The sequence below is a fragment of the Strigops habroptila genome, chromosome W, assembly GCF_004027225.2.
Source record: "Strigops habroptila isolate Jane chromosome W, bStrHab1.2.pri, whole genome shotgun sequence".
In the NCBI taxonomy this organism is placed as follows: Eukaryota; Metazoa; Chordata; class Aves; order Psittaciformes; family Psittacidae; genus Strigops; species Strigops habroptila.
In genome coordinates this window covers 4,993,690-5,015,845 of record NC_044301.2, presented here as the reverse complement: position 1 = coordinate 5,015,845, position 22,156 = coordinate 4,993,690, and the positions used below count along the sequence as shown (strand labels likewise).

The 22,156-nt window shown below is 44.0% G+C and overlaps 1 pseudogene; it reads left to right on the top strand.

Moving 5' to 3' along the window:
• LOC115619233 overlaps positions 1-21,938 on the top strand; it is a 29,711-nt pseudogene extending 7,773 nt beyond the window's left edge.
• The last annotated feature ends 218 nt before the right edge of the window (positions 21,939-22,156 follow it).

Genomic DNA, 22,156 nt, shown 5'->3' with positions numbered 1-22,156 from the left:
TGCCTCAGAAGTGATTGGAACTGAAGCGCAGCTCCTCCTGGCACCCCGGTTGCCTGTGCTGGGCTGGATGTTCAAAGGCAGGGTCTCCTCTACACATCATGCAACTGATGCTACATGGAGTAAGTGGGCCGCACTAATTACACAACGAGCTCGAATAGGAAATCCCAGTCATCCAGGAATTCTAGAAGTCATCATGGACTGGCCAGAGGGCAAAGATTTTGGGATGTCACCAGAAGAGGAGGTGACGCGTGCTGAAGAGGCCCCACCATATAATGAACTGTCAGAGAGTGAAAAGCAATATGCCTTGTTTACTGATGGGTCCTGCTGTATTGTGGGAAAGCATCAGAGATGGAAGGCAGCTGTGTGGAGTCCCCTGTGACAAGTTGCAGAAACTGCTGAGGGAGAGGGTGAATCAAGCCAATTTGCAGAGGTGAAAGCCATCCAGCTGGCCTTGGACATTGCTGAACGAGAAAAATGGCCAGTACTTTATCTCTATACTGACTCATGGATGGTGGCAAATGCCCTGTGGGGGTGGTTGCAGCAATGGAAGCAGAGCAACTGGCAACGCAGAAGTAAACCCATCTGGGCTGCTGCACTGTGGCAAGATATCGCTGCTCGGGTGCAGAACCTGGTGGTGAAGGTACGCCACGTAGATGCTCATGTACCCAAGAGTCGGGCCACTGAGGAACACCAGAATAACCAGCAAGTGGATAAAGCTGCTAAGATTAAAGTGGCTCAGATGGACTTGGATTGGCAACATAAGGGTGAATTATTTTTAGCCCGGTGGGCCCATGACACCTCAGGCCATCAAGGCAGAGATGCAACATATAGATGGGCTCGTGATCGAGGGGTGGAGTTAACGATGGACACTATTGCCCAGGTTATTCACGAATGTGAAACATGTGCTGCAATTAAGCAAGCCAAGCGGTTAAAGCCTCTCTGGTATGGAGGACGATGGCTGAAGTACAAATATGGGGAGGCCTGGCAGATTGACTATATCACACTCCCACCAACCCGCCAAGGCAAGCGCTATGTGCTGACCATGGTGGAAGCAACCACCGGCTGGCTGGAAACATACGCTGTGTCCCATGCCACTGCCCGGAACACTATCCTGGGCCTTGAGAAACAAGTCTTGTGGCGACACGGCACCCCAGAGAGAATTGAGTCAGACAATGGGACTCATTTCCGGAACAACCTCATAGACACTTGGGCCAAAGAGCATGGCATTGAGTGGGTATACCACATCCCCTACCATGCACCAGCCTCTGGGAAAATCGAACGGTACAATGGGCTGTTAAATACTACACTGAGAGCAATGGGTGGTGGGACTTTCAAACACTGGGATACACATTTACCAAAAGCCACCTGGTTGGTCAACAGTAGGGGATCTGCCAACAGGGCTGGCCCAGCCCAATCAGAACTTTTACGTCCTGTAGAGGGGGATAAAGTTCCTGTGGTGCACATAAAGAATTTGTTGGGGAAGACAGTCTGGGTTATTCCTGCTTCAGGTAAAGGCAAACCCACTCGTGGGGTTGCTTTTGCTCAGGGACCTGGATATACTTGGTGGGTAATGCGGGAAGATGGGGAAGTCCGATGTGTACCTCAAGGGGATTTGATTTTGGGGGAAAACAGCCAATGAACTCAATTGTACGCTGTTGCCTGCTCTATAACACTTTTATAGCCCACCAGCTAGATATCTTCAGGTCACCAGCCATTGACCCTGACTTCCCTCCGATCATCACCTCAACAAAGAATGAATTTTGAGGAAACCAGATGAGCTCAGCAGTGACCAGATGAGTTTGGCGGTATCATCAGCAGGCAACAACCCAAGACTATGTACCGTCCCTCCTGCCCTGAAAGACTATTACAAGAGATGGAGCCTGACATCATGGACTGGATGAGTTCAGCAATTTTACAGGGATTGGTCCATGGACTAGGGAATGATATCTTTCTCTGTGTGTGGGTGTGGGTGTATATATATGTGTATATATGGGACAGGGGCGATGGTGTGCTGAGAGATGTGGGATCTGAGCATGACGTGAATGGTATGGAATAAGGGGTGGATACTGTCCTGGGTTCAGCTATAGCAGTCATTTTTCTCCTGCTTAGTAGCTGGTGCAGTGCTGTGGTTTTTAACTTTCAGCCTGGGAACAACGCTGATAACACCGATGTTTTTAGTAGTTGCTAAGTAATGTTTATTCCAACCAAGGACTTTCTCAGTCTCATGCTTTGCCAGGGAGGAGGGGAAGCCGGGAGGAAGCAGAGACAGGACACCTGACCCAAACTAGCCAAAGGGGTATTCCATACCACAGCACGTCATGCCCAGTATATAAACCGGGGGGAGTTACCCGGAAGGCCCAGATGACTGTTCGGGTCGGGCTGGGTATCGGTCGGCGGGTGGTGAGCAATTGTATCCTCTCCCCTTGTTATTTCACTAATCGTTATTATCATTGGTGGTAGCAGTAGTGGTTTTGTGTTATACCTTAGTTGCGGGACTGCTCTTATCTCAACCCGTGGGAGTTACATTCTTCCCATTCTCCTCCCCATCCCTCTGGGAGCGGGGGGAGGAAGAAGGCGGGGGGGGGGGGAGTGAGCGAGCGGCTGTGTGGTTCTGAGTTACCGGCTGGGCTCAAACCACGACAATGGTGTATCTTGAAATGCAAATGTGGCCTTTTTATTAAAACTGCCATGTCCTATAGTATCTTATTCTCTCAAGTTGTAAGTTAATGTTAAGTCTTTACTTCCTAATTGTAGGTGAAGTTATCGTGACTACACCATATAACTTCCTGAGACTGTTTGAACATCGCAATTGATTTTGTCAACTTTGCCATCTTGTTCTTGATGAGATGGAGGTGCTGTTCTCTGATGCTGCTGAACAGGTAAATGGCTGATATGTTCAGTTGGTAAAATGCTGTTCCAGTTGTGCATGAGTTGTGAAAACAGTGGCACATATTGAGAAAAAACAACCTTCCTGAACCCCTGTGGTAGAGTTGAGAAAAAAATGGAATTTAAAAAAAAAAACCCACATCTGTATACTTCTGGCAGAATGAAACACTGGGAAAGTGGAGATGTCATCTATTAAATATGACTTTCCCTGCTATATTTATGACTGGAAGAAGGGTAATATAACCCCCATTTTCAAGAAGGGGAAGGTGGAAGACCTAGGGAACTACAGACCAGTCAGCCTCACCTCTGTGCCTGGCAAAATCTTGGAGCAGATTCTCCTGGAAAGCATGCTAAAGCACATTAAAAATAACGAGGTGGTTGGTGACAGCCAACATGGCTTCACTAAGGGGAAATCCTGCCTGACCAATTTGGTGGCCTTCTTTGATGGAGCCACAGAACCGATGGACAGGGACAGAGCAGTTGACGTCATCTACCTGGACTTGTGCAAAGCGTTCAACACTGTCCCGCATGGTATCCTTGTCTCTAAATTGGAGAGACATCAATTTGATAGATGGACCACTCGGTGGATAAAGAACTGGCTGGATGGCCGCACGCAAAGAGTTGTGGTAAATAGCTCGATGTCCAGTTGGAAAACTGTAACGAGTGGTGTCCCTCAGGGATTGGCGTTGGGACCGGTCTTGTTCAACATCTTTGTCGACTACATGGAGAGTGGGATTGAGTGCGCCCTCAGCAAGTTTGCCGACAACACCAAGCTGTGTGGTTCGGTTGATACGCTGGAGGGAAGGGATGCCATCCAGAGGGACCTTGACACGCTTGTGAGGTGGGCTGATGCCAACCTTATGAAGTTTAACCAAGCCAAGTGTAAGGTCCTACACCAGGGTCGGGGCAATCCCAGGCACAGCTACAGGTTGGGCAGAGAAGAGATTCAGAGCAGCCCTGCGGAGAAGGACTTGGGGGTGTTGGTCGATGAGAAACTGAACATGAGCCGGTAGCGTGCACTTGCAGCCCAGAAAGCCAACTGTATCCTAGGCTGCATCAAAAGAAGCGTGACCAGCAGGTCAAAGGAGGTGATCCTGCCCCTCTACTCTGCTCTTGTGAGACCTCACTTGGAGTACTGCGTACAGTTCTGGTGTCCTCAACATAAAAAGGACATGGAGCTGTTGGAGCAAGTCCAGAGGAGGGCCATGAGGATGATAAGGGGGCTGGAGCACCTCCCGTATGAAGACAGGCTGAGAGAGTTGGGGCTGTTCAGCCTGGAGAAGAGAAGGCTGCGTGGAGACCTCATAGCAGCCTTCCAGTATCTGAAGGGGGCCTACAAGGATGCTGGGGAGGGACTCTTCCTTAGGGACCGTAGTGGTAGGACAAGGGGTAATGGCTTCAAACCTAAACAGGGGAAGTTTAGATTAGGTGTAAGGAAGAAGTTCTTTACAGTGAGGGTGGTGAGGCACTGGAATGGGTTGCCCAAGGAAGTTGTGAATGCTCCATCCCTGGTGGTGTTCAAGGCCAGGTTGGACAGAGCCTTGGGCAACATGGTTTAGTGCGAGGTGTCCCTGCCCATGGCAGGGGGGTTGGAACTCGATGATCTTAAGGTCCTTTCCAACTCTAACTATTCTACGATTCTATGATTCTATTATTTGTCCTTTTTTTTGGTGTTTTCTTTAATTTGGAGAGCTCCATTTTGTCCCGTTCTACACTGCTGCTCCATTGTGCTGTATTCCTTTGCTGTGGATGGTTTCCCAAGGACTTGATTTCTTTTTTCAACTTGGTAGCAGTAGTTTCAGTGTAGGGATCTTAAATCTACTTTAAAGACTTGCATCTTTTGTGTGTAAGGAACTTCTTTTTCCCTCTCGTTGGTGCTGTTTGAACGGTTTCAGTTCAGGAACCATCTTTATTGGTAAGCTTCTCAGTCTCTGCAGAATCAAAGGCAGAAGTGAATGATTAAATAGTCTTGGAAGCAATCATAAAATCTTTCCCTGTGCCTTAATGTCAGTGCAGGCAAAAGCAGAAGCTGATCCCAACTCTGAGAATCTTGGAAGAACAACAGCATTAAGTTTCATGTTGACAAAGATGTTTATATTGTATCAGTTTTAAAATGTTGACTTACAGAATTTTCTCAAACTTGAATTAGATTTTTTTTTAATTGCTGCTTTGAGGATTTGTAGGACAGATGCTTTCTTTTAGTATTACAGCATATTACATCAGTATGCAAAAAAGGCTTACACGCCTTTTTTTATTGTCATAGATTTTTGTTTTAAATCATTAACTTATATTACCTGTTGAAAAGTTGATGATAAGACTAAAGGACTATGTTTCTAACTGTGAAAAGCTAGAGAAACATCTTAATAGAGATCGCCTAATTTTCTATATGTGAAGCTGTTAAGTGTGCCTTTGTTGCAGCAAAGCAAGTCATAAATTAGATGAAATGTCATCCTTATCCAGTGGGGCATTCCTTCTCTCTGATTAGGCTGTTCTTTATGTTGCGTTCCTGTGCTTCTTGAGGTGGAGTGCAGGTAGTTTGTAAAATACTGTGCATGTTATCTGCCATTTTTGTAAGATCATCTCAGCTTCTCAAAAGCATCAGTCTTGACTAGAAAAGAGATGATCTTTCAGATGGAAGTGATCATTTGATAATGCTTGGGTTATTGTGGCTCTTTTAAAGCACTGTGTTACAGAAATGTCATATTGTTAAAAACAATCCTACTGTGGCACTCAATAGTGCCAGGTTGAGAGAGATCTCTTATAATTGTGGCAGACCCCTTGTATACTTCTTAGTATGGTAGAGCTTTGTCAGAAATCCTGATGGTCCACAACTGGACTGCTTGTCACTTATGTCAGATAATGTCATCAGAAATATATTCATTCTTGGTGATTTCCCCCCCCCCACTACTTTTTTTATAAATGATTTTATGGCAACCTCCCCTTTGAGGGAGGGGTTACTGCACTGGCAGGTTGGCAGGTTGGGCTTATCTTCTATTTGACTCCTAGTTTTTGCTGACTGCCTCTGACCTCTTGGATCTAATTTTGCCTAAGCTTAGTATTTTTCAGATTTGAAAAGATCATTTTCCTGAGATTTCCTCCTTCTCTGGGCAGAATCCTGCGTGTGTGCACATGCTGTTCCTTCATGCTGTTCTGTCACTTGTTTCTTGCTTCAGAAGTTGTTCAAATAATAGGATACAAGTGCACAAACCAAACACTTTGGTTTGGGATGTGAAATTTGTGTTTTGCTGTGGTGGTGGTTTTGTGACTGGGAAAAACATTGTGCTGAAAAAGTTTACTTTTCACTGTTGTTACATACTCTCTGGAATAGGATAAGAGGATAGAAAAAAATATTTTTTTTTTCTTTACAGGTTTTTACTATATTAGATTGTCACAAGAAAGCCACTGTTAGTGAAGAGTGGGAGTATTCACAGCATCAGATCATTGCTGTTGGAACTCATTGGAATAAACACATAGCACACTTCATAAAGGAGTTCATGAATGATTCTTACATTGTGATAACAGCTATGGAAGAAGCTTCCATCTATGGAAATGTGCAACAGGTAAAAATTTGGGGATTATGTCACTTCATTTGCTAAGATGTTTTGCTGTTTGTACTGATCAAGGTCAGTATAGGTGGTTGCTGATTGTTTATTTTAAGTGGATAGTGCTACAATTCTGACTCAGACTGTTCAGGTGCACCTCCCACATATGAACTGAAGTGACTCTTGGAAGACCTCTGCCAGTTAGTCACTGGACAAGCTGAAGGTGTTTTGCCTTCCTTGGTAGGACTGAGGTGAAGATATTCTCTCAAGAAATTCATTGTTAGTGCAAATGAGTCTGAATTCAATGTGAAGTATTTGCAAATGGTATAGTTTGTGACCAAAATTTTAAGAGTGTTTTTACAGTTGTTAATTTCGTAATTGTTAAGCAGTGGCAGGACAAGGTAAGTTATCCCAAGACAGAGCTAGTAAAACACTTGGTTTACTGCTGTGTGCAACACAATACAGAACTGAACTTGATCTAAAATTTCCACAAAGTTATTATATGTTCTTAGGTGTCTTCTCATCTAATTTCCAGTCAATGTGGTGTAGCCCTTAAGAATAATACAAAATACGGTAACTGTGATCTGAATTATTCCATGTCTCAAAATGTAATAATTTAGGGATTGGGAATGTTGGGGAATCTCTAAGACTAAACATTCTGAGCATGTCATGAAGTTGAAAAACCACCACTTTTTGTGAGAAGTCTAAATAATGGTTTGGCAGGACTGAAAATGTCAGTGTTTTGATGTTTTCAGTCATTAAGAGTATTTTAGATGGTGCAGAATGCTTTGGGGGTATGAGGCTTTTTTAGTGGTATTTGAAAATGCTGAACTTAGATTGCTAATTCACCTAAAACTAAATGAATGAAAAAACTTACTGTGGGATTTTGATTATGTGATGGATTTTAATTATGCATACCTCTTGGAGAGTTGAATCTTTAAGTTTAAGACAAGATATACCACTTACTGGAGCTAGCATTTACTAGATTTACTTTGGTAGAATATAACAATTCTTAGTGCTTATTAAAGGGAAGATTTAGTAAAATATGTGTAGATTACATTAATTATCAGCCCTCTGTTTTGTATCTACTTCTAGGTAGTGCAACCTTGTGTGAACAGTGAGAGAATTGCTGTGTTACTCAAAATGCTGGATTTTACCCACAATAATCTTCAGAAGGTGCTGGTATTCACTCATTCAGTAAATGAAGCAGACGTGATTCATGAGGTAAAAAACTATTTAAGTAGAAAAGTGTTTGGGGTTTTTTAATTGCCAAGGTATAACAAACTAAAATATCTTGTCTTCTGAGAATAAAGGAAGAACACGAATTTGGAAGTTAATTATTTCTGCTAAAAATAGCCCCAACGCTGCCCTTCTGCCAACCAGAAGAAAGCCTAACAGACAGGAATGTCTGGCAGAGAATACATTCATTATTCTTCACTTCTGTCAGGTTGGAACTTTGAGTTGATCAGATGATCTTTTTTCCAGTAAAAGTTCTGTCAGTTTTTTTAATTTTATTTTTTACTGTTTCCAGGAGTGGTATAGAGAAAACTTAAGCCACCATGTTAAGAAGTTCTGCTCTGTTGCTTTCTACTCTGGAGTAGTTGAAATTGTAGATGACTTTCTCTGATTTTAAAGAAACATTTTGTGTCATCCTCTGAAAGTCTACAGAATTTAGTTAAGCTTCAAGTTGTAGGGTGTTGGGGGAAAGATAGCATGTTTAACATGTAATTTCTTAAAAACTTACATAAAACTACTACAAAGTTATCTATCTGCAATAGAACATGCTCCATTTTTATACCTTTTTTGTGGGATTGCATACTCAACATTTCAGAGATGGAGACTAAGACAGACTCCTTCTGCAACAGCTCTTTCTTCAGACATTATAGCAATAAGTATATGTGACAACATAGCAGCAGAAAAAAATATCTTCTGCACTTTGTCTCTTTACTAGTCCTCCAACAGTGCAAAGTAAGAGGAGTGCAATCTAAATTCAGATTAGATATAAGGAAGAAGTTCTTTACTGTGAGGGTGGTGAGGCACTGGAACAGGTTGCCAAAAGAAGTGGTAAATGCTCCATCCCCGGCAGTGTTCAGGGCCAGGTTGGACAGAGCCTTGGGTGACATGGTCTAGCGTGAGGTGTCCCTGCCCATGGCAGGGGAGTCGGAACTAGACGATCTTAAGGTCCTTTCCAACCCTAACTATTCTATGATTTGATTAGGAAGCAAGAGATAGGAACCAGTTCTGTTAAGCCTGATACTGCTAAAGGAGGCAAGCTATGAGGATATTAGACTTAAAACCTTTAGCAATAGTTCAAGGATGGGATAGCAAAAGGATATGGTCTGGATTGTTCAGATGTCATAAGACGTCAGTCCTGAAACATGGAATGTATTCCCTTCCAGAAGCTGGAATAGATCCTGTGATATTTAGAGGATTCTTATGTAAATGTTAATGTATTTTGAATGTTTAACCTTTGAGGATAGTTAATGGAAGCAAATCTGGTTTGTCTCATAACTTTCTGACATGTTTTCCTTGAATATTTGAGGGTTAATTTCTTCAAGCATATCAAAACCAACCCTACCACCACATAAAGAGAATGTTTGTTGATGCTAAAGAAGCATTGAAGCTGTTTATAGTAATCCTTGTGCACACCAACTTCAAATATCTTAATGGCCTACAAAAATATTTTAAGTGTTAAGTTCATTAGACATGGCTGTTTATAAAATAATGAAGGATTTTGTAGTGATTAATTTGTGAACCTTGAACTTGAGAAATACATAAAGCCTTTTGAGAATACTACATTCATGCAAGTTACGTATGGATAGATCAGTGAGGGGGTTTTAGTGCTTTTTCTGAGAGACTGACACATGAGCATGCATGTTGTTAGAGGACAGAATCTGCTTAGAATAGAGAGGACACCTTAATGGTGAGAAAAGCTTCTGTTTAATGTATTAACCCATAGGAAACTAATCTTTTAGTTATATTTTTATACAGGAAATCAATAAGATTAATCTCCATAATCTCAATTTTTTTATTTTTCATATTAGCAATCTAAATTTAACTAAATTTCTCATGTCTTTCTTTACAGTAGCTAAGATATGCTAGATACTTCTCATGGTTTAAGCCCAATCGGTAACTCAGAACCACGCAACCGCTCGCTCACCCCCCCCCTTCTTCCCTCCTGCTCCCGGAGGGATGGGGAGGAGAATCGGAAGAATGAAGTCCCACAGGTTGAGATAAGAACAGTCCAGAAACTAAGGTATAATGCAAAATTACTACTACCACCACCAATAATAATAATGATAAGAGAAATAACAAGGGGAGAGAATACAATTGCTCACTACCCACCGACTGATACCCAGCCCAACCTGAGCAGCAATCTAGCCTTACGAGTAACTCCCCCCGGTTTATATATCAGGCATGATGTGCTATGATATAGAATACCCCTTTGGCCAGTTTGGGTCAGGTGTGCTGTAACTGCTTCTTCCTGGAAGGCGCAGAACACTAGGCCCAGGAGCAGGGGGGAGGAAGAAGGGGGGGGAGTGAGCAAGTGGCTGCATGGTTCCGAGTTACGGGATGGGCTCAAACCACGACAGTTCTTTGTGGCGCCCAACATGGGGCACGAAGGGTTGAGATAACAACAGATCTGATCAGAGTGTGCCTAATGATATTTGTGATAAACATTCATTGTTACTACTCAGCACGACGTCAATTTATTTGCTCTCGGAGTTGTTGCGTTTGATCTCAGAGTTTCAGCATGTCGTACCTTACTTACAGCCACTATTTGCTGTTTTAGTGTTTATCGGCTGGGGGGCCTGAGCTAAGGTTCTTGTTTCACTGTACTTCATGGTAATGACTTGTAATGCAATAAACTCATTAATCATGAAACTGGTCTGGTTTGCGTTCCCAGCATGGCCATCACCTCTATACTTTGGGAGGCATATAATGAAATTTTTTAGCAATTCCATATCTTTTTTTTTCTCCTCGAGGGGTCAACCTAGGAAGGAGGCATTCCCTTACACCCCGCGCTCCCCCACCAGCCTATTATACAACAGCATTTGAGAGTTCTGAAGGTTTTGGATGGCCTTTGAAAACCCTTGAAACCTGCCTGCTGATTGTGCTGGGGATCAGCATGTTGGCACACATATGGAGTGTTTTTTACCCATGGCCATCCCACTCTGGGAACACCCTATTTTGTCTGATCTCGAAAGTTAAGCAGTGTCGGGTTCAAACCTGGTCTAGGGTTAGACGACGATATAGGAGGACCACCAAGAGATTTTCCCCCAGGCTGGACAGTCATGAGTGGCAGGGTGTGTGGGATAGTATGGGCAAGTATCTAGGCCAGTGGGCCCCTCCAGTGCTTTGGAACTTCACCACTGAACAAGTGCAACATTTGGAAAAACTAGTAAAACACTTAAACGAGGTGTGCTGTCTTCCTGGTTATACCAGAGAGGGACAACTTGCTACAACGTGCTGCGGCTTGGCCTACGCCTACAGAGCCCTGAGCAACACTATCCACAACCTTCAAAGGGAAAAAGATGTCTCTGGATCTGATGGCAAAGCAACAGACAACGCAGCTATGCCAACTACAAGCACAGCAGCGACACCAACCCCAGTGACAAGCACAGCAGCTACTCAAACCCTGACAGCAACAGACAACACAGCTGTTGGTGTTACTCAACCCCCAAGCACAACAGCTGCACCAACCACAGCGACAGACACTGCAGCCACTCCAATCCTAGTGGCAGATGCTGCAGCCACTCCAACCACAATGACAAACACTGCAGCTAAACCAAATGGCCGGTTTGTGACAATATCTGTTGCCCCTGTAAGCAAAAGCAAATGAGACGCACAAAGAGCAACCCCTGCAGTGAAGAAAGATGAAAACCCAATGCAATTACTACATGGAACAGCATCTGAACAAGAGTTACTACTACGTGGGTCAGAGGAAGAGGAAGAAGAAGAAGAGGTCACTTCTCGACCCCGGACCTCAACCGAACTGCGGAATATGCGAAAAGATTTCACCCGTCTTCCAGGGGAGCACATTGTCACCTGGTTGCTCCGGTGCTGGGACAATGGGGCCGACAGTCACGAACTAGAAGGTAGGGAAGCCAAGCAGCTGGGATCACTTGCTAGGGAAGGAGGAATTGACAAAGCGATTGCAAGAGAGAAGCAAGCCCTCAGTCTTTGGAGGCGGCTCCTGGCAGCTGTGAAGGAAAGGTTTCCCTACAAGGACAATATTACGAGTCGCTCAGCCAACTGGACCACGATAGAGAAAGGCATCCAGTCCCTGAGGGAATCAGCCATTCTAGAGATGATCTATCATAGGCCGGATGCCAGGAACACATCCGTAGATCCAGATGAAGTCAAATGTACACGACCCATGTGGTGGAAACTTACACGGAGTGCGCCATCATCATATGCCCACACATTGGCATCAATGACCTGGAATGACGGAGTATCACCAACGGTGGACGACCTGATTCGTCAACTCCGAGAGTTCGAAGACACTCTCACCCCTTCCATCATTTCAGCTGTGGAAAAACTCCTGACCCAGGAGTTCAAACAATTGAGAGACGATTTATCCGATCTATCCAGCTTCCCACGTGATAAGGAATACTAATCCCTTTCTACAGGACATAAGAGGACAATCTTGTGATCACTATTAGGGGGGCCCTGCCTCCAGCCAGGTGCAGGAGAGGGATAATCAGGTTTACTGGACTGTGTGGATCAGATGACCTGGCACATCAGTCCCACAGAAGTATAAGGCTCTAGTAGATACCGGTGCACAGTGTACTCTGATGCCATCAAGGTATCAAGGGGTGGAACCCATTTGTATTTCTGGAGTGACAGGAGGATCCCAAGAGTTAACTGTACTGGAAGCTGAAATCAGCCTGACTGGGAGGAAGTGGCAAAAGCACCCCATTGTGACTGGTCCAGGGGCTCCATGCATCCTTGGCATAGACTATCTCAGGAGAGGGTACTTCAAAGACCCAAAAGGGTATAGATGGGCTTTTGGTATCGCTGCCTTGGAGACAGAGGAAATTAAGCAGCTGTCCACCTTGCCCGGTCTCTTAGAGGATCCTTCTGTTGTGGGGTTGCTGAAGGTCGAAGAACAACAAGTGCCAATTGCGACCACAACAGTGCACCGGCGGCAATACCGCACCAACCGAGACTCCCTGCTTCCCATCCATAAGCTGATCCGTAGACTGGAGAGCCAAGGAGTGATCAGCAGGACCCGCTCACCCTTTAATAGCCCCATATGGCCAGTGAGAAAGTCTAATGGAGAGTGGAGACTAACAGTAGACTATCGTGGCCTGAACGAAGTCACACCACCATTGAGTGCTGCCGTACCGGACATGTTAGAACTTCAATATGAACTGGAGTCAAAGGCAGCCAAGTGGGATGCCGCAACTGACATTGCCAATGCATTTTTCTCAATCCCTTTGGCAGCAGAGAGCAGGCCACAGTTTGCTTTCACTTGGAGGGGCGTCCAGTACGCTTGGAACCGACTGCCCCAGGGGTGGAAACACAGCCCTTCCATCTGCCATGGGCTGATCCAGACTGCACTGGAACAGGGGCAAGCTCCAGAACACCTGCAATACATTGATGACATCATCGTGTGGGGCGATACAGCAGAAGAAGTTTTTGAGAAAGGGAGGAAGATAATCCAAATCCTGCTGAAGGCCGGTTTTGCCATAAAACGGAGTAAGGTCAAGGGACCCACACAGGAGGTTCAATTTTTGGGAATAAAATGGCAAGATGGACATCGCCATATCCCCACAGACGTGATCAACAAGATAACAGCAATGTCTCCACCAACTAACAAGAAAGAAACACAAGCTTTCTTAGGTGTTGTGGGGTTCTGGAGAATGCACATCCCAAATTAGAGTCTGATTGTAAGCCCTCTCTACCACGTGACCCGGAAGAATGATTTCAAATGGGGCCCCGAGCAACAACTATACTTTGAACAAATTAAACGAGAGGTAGTTCATGCAGTAGCCCTTGGACCAGTCCGGGCCGGGCCAGATGTGAAAAATGTGCTCTATACCGCAGCTGGGGAGAATGGTCCTACCTGGAGCCTCTGGCAGAAAGCTCCAGGGGAGACTCGAGGTCGACCCCTTGGCTTTTGGAGTCGGGGATATAAAGGATCCGAGGCCAGCTACACTCCCACTGAAAAAGAGACACTGGCAGCCTATGAAGGGGTTCGAGCTTCTTCAGAAGTAATCGGAACTGAAGCGCAGCTCCTCCTGGCACCCCGGTTGCCTGTGCTGGGCTGGATGTTCAAAGGCAGGGTCTCCTCTACACATCATGCAACTGATGCTACATGGAGCAAGTGGGCCGCACTAATTACACAACGAGCTCGAATAGGAAATCCCAGTCATCCAGGAATTCTAGAAGTCATCATGGACTGGCCAGAGGGCAAAGATTTTGGGATGTCACCAGAAGAGGAGGTGACGCATGCCGAAGAGGCCCCACCATATAATAAACTGTCAGAGAGTGAGAAGCAATATGCCTTGTTTACTGATGGGTCCTGCCCTATTGTGGGAAAGCATTGGAGATGGAAGGCAGCTGTGTGGAGTCCCCTGTGACAAGTTGCAGAAACTGCTGAAGGAGAGGGTGAATGGAGTCAGTTTGCAGAGGTGAAAGCCATCCAGCTGGCCTTGGACATTGCTGAATGAGAAAAATGGCCAGTACTTTATCTCTATACTGACTCATGGATGGTGGCAAATGCCCTGTGGGGGTGGTTGCAGCAATGGAAGCAGAGCAACTGGCAACGCAGAAGTAAACCCATCTGGGCTGCTGCATTGTGGCAAGATATCGCTGCCCGGGTGCAGAACCTGGTGGGGACAGTACGCCACGTAGATGCTCATGTACCCAAGAGTCGGGCCACTGAGGAACACCAAAACAACCAGCAAGTGGATAAAGCTGCTAAGATTAAAGTGGCTCAGATGGACTTAGATTGGCAACATAAGGGTGAATTATTTTTAGCCCCTTGGGCCCATGACACCTCAGGCCATCAAGGCAGAGATGCAACACAGAGATGGGCTCGTGGTCGAGGGGTGGACTTGATAATGGATGCTATTGCCCAGGTTATTTGTGAATGTGAAACATGTGCTGCAATTAAGCAAGCCAAGCAGTTAAAGCCTCTCTGGTATGGAGGACGATGGCTGAAGTACAAGTATGGGGAGGCCTGGCAGATTGACTATATCACACTCCCACCAACCCGCCAAGGCAAGCGCTATGTGCTTACCATGGTGGAAACATCCACCTGATGGATGGAAACATATGCTGTGTCCCACGCCACTGCCCGGAACACTATCCTGGGCCTTGAGAAACAAGTCTTGTGGTGACACGGCACCCCAGAGAGAATTGAGTCAGACAATGGGACTCATTTCCAGAATGACCTCATAGACACTTGGGCCAAAGAGCATGGCATTGAGTGGGTATATCACATCCGCTACCATGCACCAGCCTCTGGGAAAATCGAACGGAACAATGGGCTGTTAAAAGCTACCCTGAGAGCAATGGGTGGTGGGACTTTCAAACACTGGGATACACATTTACCAAAAGCCACCTGGTTGGTCAACACTAGGGGATCTGCCAACAGGGCTGGCCCAGCCCAATCAGGACCTTTACGTACTGCTCTAGAGGGGGATAAAGTTCCTGTGGTGCACATAAAGAATTTGTTGGGGAAGACAGTCTGGGTTATTCCTGCTTCAGGTAAAGGCAAACCCACTCGTGGGGTTGCTTTTGCTCAGGGACCTGGATATACTTGGTGGGTAATGCGGGAAGATGGGGAATTCCGATGTGTACCTGGGAGGAAAACAGCCAATGAACTCAATTGTATGCTGTTGCCTGCTCTATAACACTTTTATAGCCCACCAGCTAGATATTTTCAGGTCACGAGCAACTGACCCTGACTTCCCTCCGATCATCACCCCAACAAAGAATGAATTTTGACGGAACCAGACGAGCTCAGCAGTGATCAGACGAGTTCGGCAGTGTCATCAGCAGGCAACTATCCAACACTACACACCGTCCCTCCTGCCCTGAAAGACTATTACAAGAGATGGAGCCTGACATCATGGACTGGATGAATTCAGCAATTTTATAGGGATTGGTGCATGGACTAGGGAACGATATCTTTCTCTTTGTGTGTGGGTGTGGGTGTATATATATGTGTATATATGGGATGGGGCGATGGTGTGTTGAGAGATGTGGGATCTGAGCATGACATGAATGCTATGGAATAAGGGGTGGATACTGTCCTGGGTTCAGCTCTAGCAGTCATTTTTCTCCTTAGTAGCTGGTGCAGTGCTGTGTTCTTTAACTTTCAGCCTGGGAACAATGCTGATAACACCGATGTTTTTAGTTGTTGCTAACTAACGTTTACTCTGACCAAGGACTTTCTCAGTCTCATGCTTTGCCACGGAGGAGGGGAAGCCGGGAGGAAGCAGAGACAGGACACCTGACCCAAAATAGCCAAAGGGGTATTCCATATCATGGCATGTCATTGCCAGTATGTAAACCGGGGGGAGTTACCCGGAAGGCCCAGATCACTGCTCCCGTCAGGCTGGGTATCGGTCAGCGGGTGATGAGCAATTGTATCCTATCCCCTTGTTATTTACCTTATCATTATTATTATTAGTGGTAGTAGTAGCAGTTTTGTAATATACCTTAGGCTTACTTACTGGACTGCTCTTATCGCAACCCGTGGGAGTTACATTCTTCCGATTCTCCTCCCCATCCCTCCAGGAGCGGGGGGGAGGAAGAAGGGGGGGGAGTGAACGAGCCGCTGCGTGGTTCCAAGTTACCAGCTCGGCTCAAACCACTACAATCACCAAGAGCTTTTTGGTGTTTCTGTCTAACCCCCCAGAGTCATGGGTGCTATTTGAGACAGAATTTGAATATTGAGGACTGATGAAATTTTAGTGTGTTAGGCTGTTGTAAATCGCATTAAAATATTTTACGACTGAAGAAAGAGGCTTTTTTCTAAACCCATGTTTTTAATACATAGGAATAGAACAGCTTGTCCTGATCATCATCAAATTAATATGCAAATGGATGTATCCCAAAATATCCCTGATAAAATTCTACAAGTGCCTGGATATGTGACATTAAGTTATTTTTTTCCTTTGTTTTGGTTACCAACAAGACAGACCTTAAGTAGCTACTTAGCATATGACTTTATGTATTACATTAATATCACTGGGGTACGTATACTATATAGAATCATAGAATCAACCCATTCCAGTGCCTCACTACCCTCACATTAGAGAACTTCTTCCTTATATCTAATCTAAACTTCCCCTGTTTAAGTTTGAACCCATTACCCCTTGTCCTACCACTACAATCCCTCATGAAGAGTCCCTCCCCAGCATCCTTGTAGGCCCCCTTCAGATACTGGAAGGCTGCTATGAGGTCTCCACGCAGCCTTCTCTTCTCCAGGCTGAACAGCCCCAACTCTCTCAGCCTGTCTTCATACGGGAGGTGCTCCAGCCCCCTTATCATCCTCGTGGCCCTCCTCTGGACTTGCTCCAACAGCTCCAGGTCCTTTTTATGTTGAGGACACCAGAAGTGTACGCAGTACTCCAAGTGAGGTCTCACGAGAGCAGAGTAGAGGGGCAGGATCACCTCCTTCGACCTGCTGGTGACGCTTCTTTTGATGCAGCCTAGGATACGGTTGGCTTTCTGTGCTGCAAGCGCACACTACCGGCTCATGTTCAGTTTCTCATCGACCAACACCCCCAAGTCCTTCTCTGCAGGGCTGCTCTGAATCTCTTCTCTGCCCAACCTGTAGCTGTGCCTGGAATTGCCCCGACCCAGGTGTAGGACCTTACACTTGGCTTGCTTAAACTTCATAAGGTTGGCATTGGCCCACCTCTCAAGCGTGTCAAGGTCCCTCTGGATGGCATCCCTTCCCTCCAGCATATCAACTGAACCACACAGCTTGGTGTTGTCGGCAAACTTGCTGAGGGCGCGCTCAATCCCACTGTCCAGGTCTCCGACAAAGATGTTGAACAGGACTGGTCCCAACACCGACCCCTGAGGGACACCACTTGTTACTGTTTTCCAACTGGACATTGAGCCATTGACCACAACTCTTTGCATGCGGCCATCCAGTCAATTCTTTATCCACCATGTGGTCCATCCATCAAATTGATGTCTCTCCAATTTAGAGATGAGGATGTCGTGCGGGACAGTGTCGAATGCTTTGCACAAGTCCAGGTAGTTTATGTCAACTGCTTTGCCCCTATCCATCCGTCCATTGAAGATTCCCGTTCTATGGGAAGAGGGCTTATGTTCTGTTTATTCCTTCCCTCTATAAATTGAGATCCTATATAAAAATTAACAAAGGTTAATGTTCCTGTAAACTTCTGTTATATTTGTGGTAGAGGAAAAGAAATTTATCTTTTGGAGCAAAGAGAAGTTGAAGTGGAAGCTGATGTGTTCTTTGCTGGAACTGAGGATTTTTTTTCTTGGCTGATGTGTTCATGCAAACTTGCTGAAAAACAAGCATATGCTGGCCTTGTTATTTGAGAGTAGCATTTTTCTTTGCAGTATCCACAGAAAATGGGATATACCTCCTTCCTTACCTTCTAGATGGAGCAGTTATTGCCTACTAAGATGTCAGTGCTTTTTGAAAATCATTTTGATAGAGTGCTGTTCTCACTGGGCCTTTTTTTCAATAGTTTCACAGTCATGAAACCATCGTGGTTACTGGGTTGACTTTGCTATGGTGGTTTTTTCACATCCAAGTAACAGTTTGTATCTCCAGCTCCCTTCACCTGGCTTTTCAGTCCCTTCTATACTGGAGTGTCTTCCTGTACAGCAGTATTGTGCAGTCTCTTGTCTCCTTGTTGGATGATGATTGCTGAGGGCAAGCATGTAGACATTGGTTCTTCCAAAGTTTTAGCCCTTGGGTCTAAGGTGTGCTGGATGCCTTCCATTTGAATGAGCTGCTTCTGCCTTCTTCCTGCCTATCTTTTGCAGAATTTGTGTGCCTTTATGTCATGCAGTTAGTGTTTTCCATTCCCAAAAGTCACAGCTTATAAGAATAGAAAATAGGAGAACTGGGTGGATTCTTTAGTGTCACTCCATTTCTGCCTAAGAAGTAAGCTTTTGTTGGTATGAGTTTTCAAACCCTTTGACAACCTACATGTATCCGGTGTTAGTGCCCAAGACTGGGACAGGTTTCATGACACTAGTATTAGAAACTTGCACTTACATGTGGTGCACTCAAGACAGCAGATGTGACCTATTCCATTTCCTGAGAACAATGCTGATAACACACCGATGTTTTTAGTTGTTGCTAACTAATGTTTACTCTGACCAAGGATTTTTCAGGCTCATGCTCTGCCAGTAAGGAGGGGCACAAGAAGCCAGGAGGAAGCAGAGACAGGACACCTGACCCAAACTAGCCAAAGGGTTATTCCATACCACAGCACATCATGCCCAGTATGTAAACTGGGGGGAGTCACGTGGAAGGCCCAGATTGCTGCTCGGGTTGAGCTGGGTATCCGTCGGTGGGTGGTGAGCAATTGTATTGTGCATCACTTGTGTTTATTGTTTACTTTTCCTTTTCCCCTTTTAGTTTTATATTCTCTCCCCTTGTTATTTCCTTTATCGTTATTATTATTGGTGGTATTGGTAGTGGTTTTGTATTGTACCTTAGTTACTGGACTGTTCTTATCTCAACCTGTGGGATTTACATTCTTCCAATTCTCCTCCCCATCCCTCCGGAAGGGGGGGGGAGGGAAGGAAGAAGTGGGGAGTGAGCAAGCAGCTGCATGGTTCTGAGTTACCGGCTGGGCTTAAACCATGACAGAGAGGTAGGTGATCTTGAATATGAAAACTTAATATTTCATTCATTTAAGAAATCATGCAGTCCTCCTTTCTTATGTGTTTTCCGTTTTCAGATATTGCCTCTTCACATTGTAAGTGCAACAAATTACTTTGTAGATAAACAAAAGGACCAATATACAATTCTTGCTGAAGAAATTGAGTATTTTAAGAACCCTAGTAATAAAATTTCTGTTAAAAATGAAGGCACTAGCATTTTATGGATTATGTGAGAAAAGACTTTTTCACAGGTAAATATGTTGGGGTTTTTTTAATTCTTCATGTGCACTTTTTTATACAGAGTAATTTAAAACTTTCACTGTTTATAGTTTTTAAAAAAAGTCATCCCACCCCCAAAAATCAGCAAAAAATCACTGCTATTCAAACCTTAAAAAACCTATTTTTAAGTTACTGAGTGGAAAATAGAATGACTACCCATGCATGTGCACACACAATTAAATGTTTTGCTATGAAAATATAATTTTCTAAATGAGTAGATTAAAAAACTGTTTAGACAATAATTCTGTGTTTCTTTTCCTACTGTATGAAGGGTTCAGGTGATAGAGATTTCCCCAAAAATTTGTTCTTCAGTGTCAAAATTAAATATATAGGTGAAGGCAGAACAAGTCAAGTTCAGAGATGTCAGCTGCTTCACTTACCTGCAAGGTTTCAGTGTCTGCCACCTCAAGCTGTGGAATTTGTAGTTTGTAGGGTGAAACCCATTGATAACGAAATTGAATGGAACCCAGAGGTAACATTTATGTTTCTACATGGTATTTCCTTTGTTCTTTAATTTCTGTGTATTATTTTCTACAAGAAAACAGTAATGTACTGCAAACAGTTATCAAATTTTATTGCTTATTAGTGTTACCTGTAAATATCTGCTACTGGGATAGAGTCTAAAAAGTCATTTTTCTTGTTTGTTTTCCTACAAAATAATAGTTATGTTTATGGGGTTTTCTTCTCTGATTTAAATGGCTTTTTCCAGAACTACCTGTTGCTACTTTTGAATCTGTGGGGTGTAACAGCAGAAGAGTAGCCTCTGTAAATTGACCTGTGTTAGAGTATTCTTCCATTAAGGAAGGTACTTCCATAAGGGCTAATACTATTTTAACCTACAGTAAAGTTGGAGTATTTCACTATGATGTCCTGGGTTCAGCAGTAGCAGTCATGTTTCTCCTTCTTAGTAGCTGGTGCAGTGCTGTGTTTTTGACTTTAGCCTGAGAACAATGCTGATAACACACCAAAGTTTGGTGATAACACACCAAAGGCCCAGATTGCTGCTCAGCTTGGGCTGTGTATCAGTTGGCAGGTGGTGAGCAATTGTATTCTCTCCCCTTGTTATTTCCCTTATCATTATTATTATTAATGGTGGTAGTAGTGGTTTTGTATTATACCTTAGTTACTGGACTGTTCTTATCTCAACCTGTGGGAGTTTTACATTCTTTTGATTCTCCTCCCCATCCCTCCAGGAGCGGGAGGAGGAAGAAGAGGGAGAGTGAGCGAGCAGCTGTGTGGTTCTGAGTCACCGGCTGGGCTTAAACCACGACACACTGGTTAATTTAAAACTCTTTTTATTCATTGAATATCCTTTTCATTGGTAAGCTCAGAAGATTGTTTCATTATAATTAAAATAACTGGATAGTTATGTTGGTGTACACCTCAAGTGCAGTAAAAATTTTTTCCTAGGTAACTCATTACATACAAAATCAAAGGAAAACCACATGAAGCAAAAATAGTACATATCTTGGGAAATACAGCATGGGTTAACCAAATGGTAGGTATAGAACTGTAGCATTACAAAATATTTGTATCATCTAAACTCCTTTATAATAGAGCACCCATTCTTCTCTTTCCTTCTGTCTGTTCCTATTTTAACTTTATTCTGTGTGGTATTCATGTGTTGGTTAATTTAGTGTGATGGTGTCTGAGAAGTGGAACAGGTTGCTCAGAGGTTGTAATATCTTCATCCTTGGAGATACTCAGAAGCAACTGGGATATGGCCCCAGACAGCTGACTCTAGGTGACCCTGCTTGAGCAAGGGGTTTGGATGAGGTGACCTCCAGAGGTCCCTTCCAACCTCAACCCTTCTGTGATAAATACCTGTGCTTGTACATAGTTGGAATACATGACTGAGTAAAACTTGAACTTTAAATCTGGAGAGCTGAATATGCATCAGTAACAGAGCACTAAATTATAAATATCATCCAGGCTATTCCACAAGGTTAATAACAAAAGTATATTTTGGAAGTACCAGTTCTTAGGGTTTTGTCATGTAAAATCAATTCTGTAGTTCATCACATATTCCTCTGAAAGAATTAAACTTTTACCCTCCAAGATTGTTTGTTGATACCTTAAGACCTCTTATACTACATTTATTCTGTTCATATTTCTAAGTCTTTGCTTCTTTTATGGTTCTTGCACTAGTTTAGAGTTAGTTTTAGTCTAAATTTTTCTGCAAATTAAAAATGCTTTGAAGCTTTTTTCCCTAGTTTTCTTGATCGGAATAGGAAAAATGGGTGCTCTTGTTCTTGGATTTTTTTACAATTTTACTTACACTAACATCTAGAAGACTTCTTGGTGTTGCAGAGTGTTAATACATAGTGTTATGAGGTTTTCTTCATAAACTGAATTTTTTTCTGTCAGCATTCAAAAGAGGACCTGTAACCATCAATTTGATATAAAGGCTGTGATTCTGACCTTTCAGATATTAAGTTTTTTTTTTTTTACCATCTTATTGCAGTAATCTGAGATGTGATGAAATTGCTTTAATTATTGGTTGAGTTGACTTTTTAGGTTTTCCTGAAATGAAAATGTTGCAGTCAGTGCCATGTTTGTATTATTCTTCTGTCGGTCCCCTGACCCATAAGAAAGGCAGTACTGGC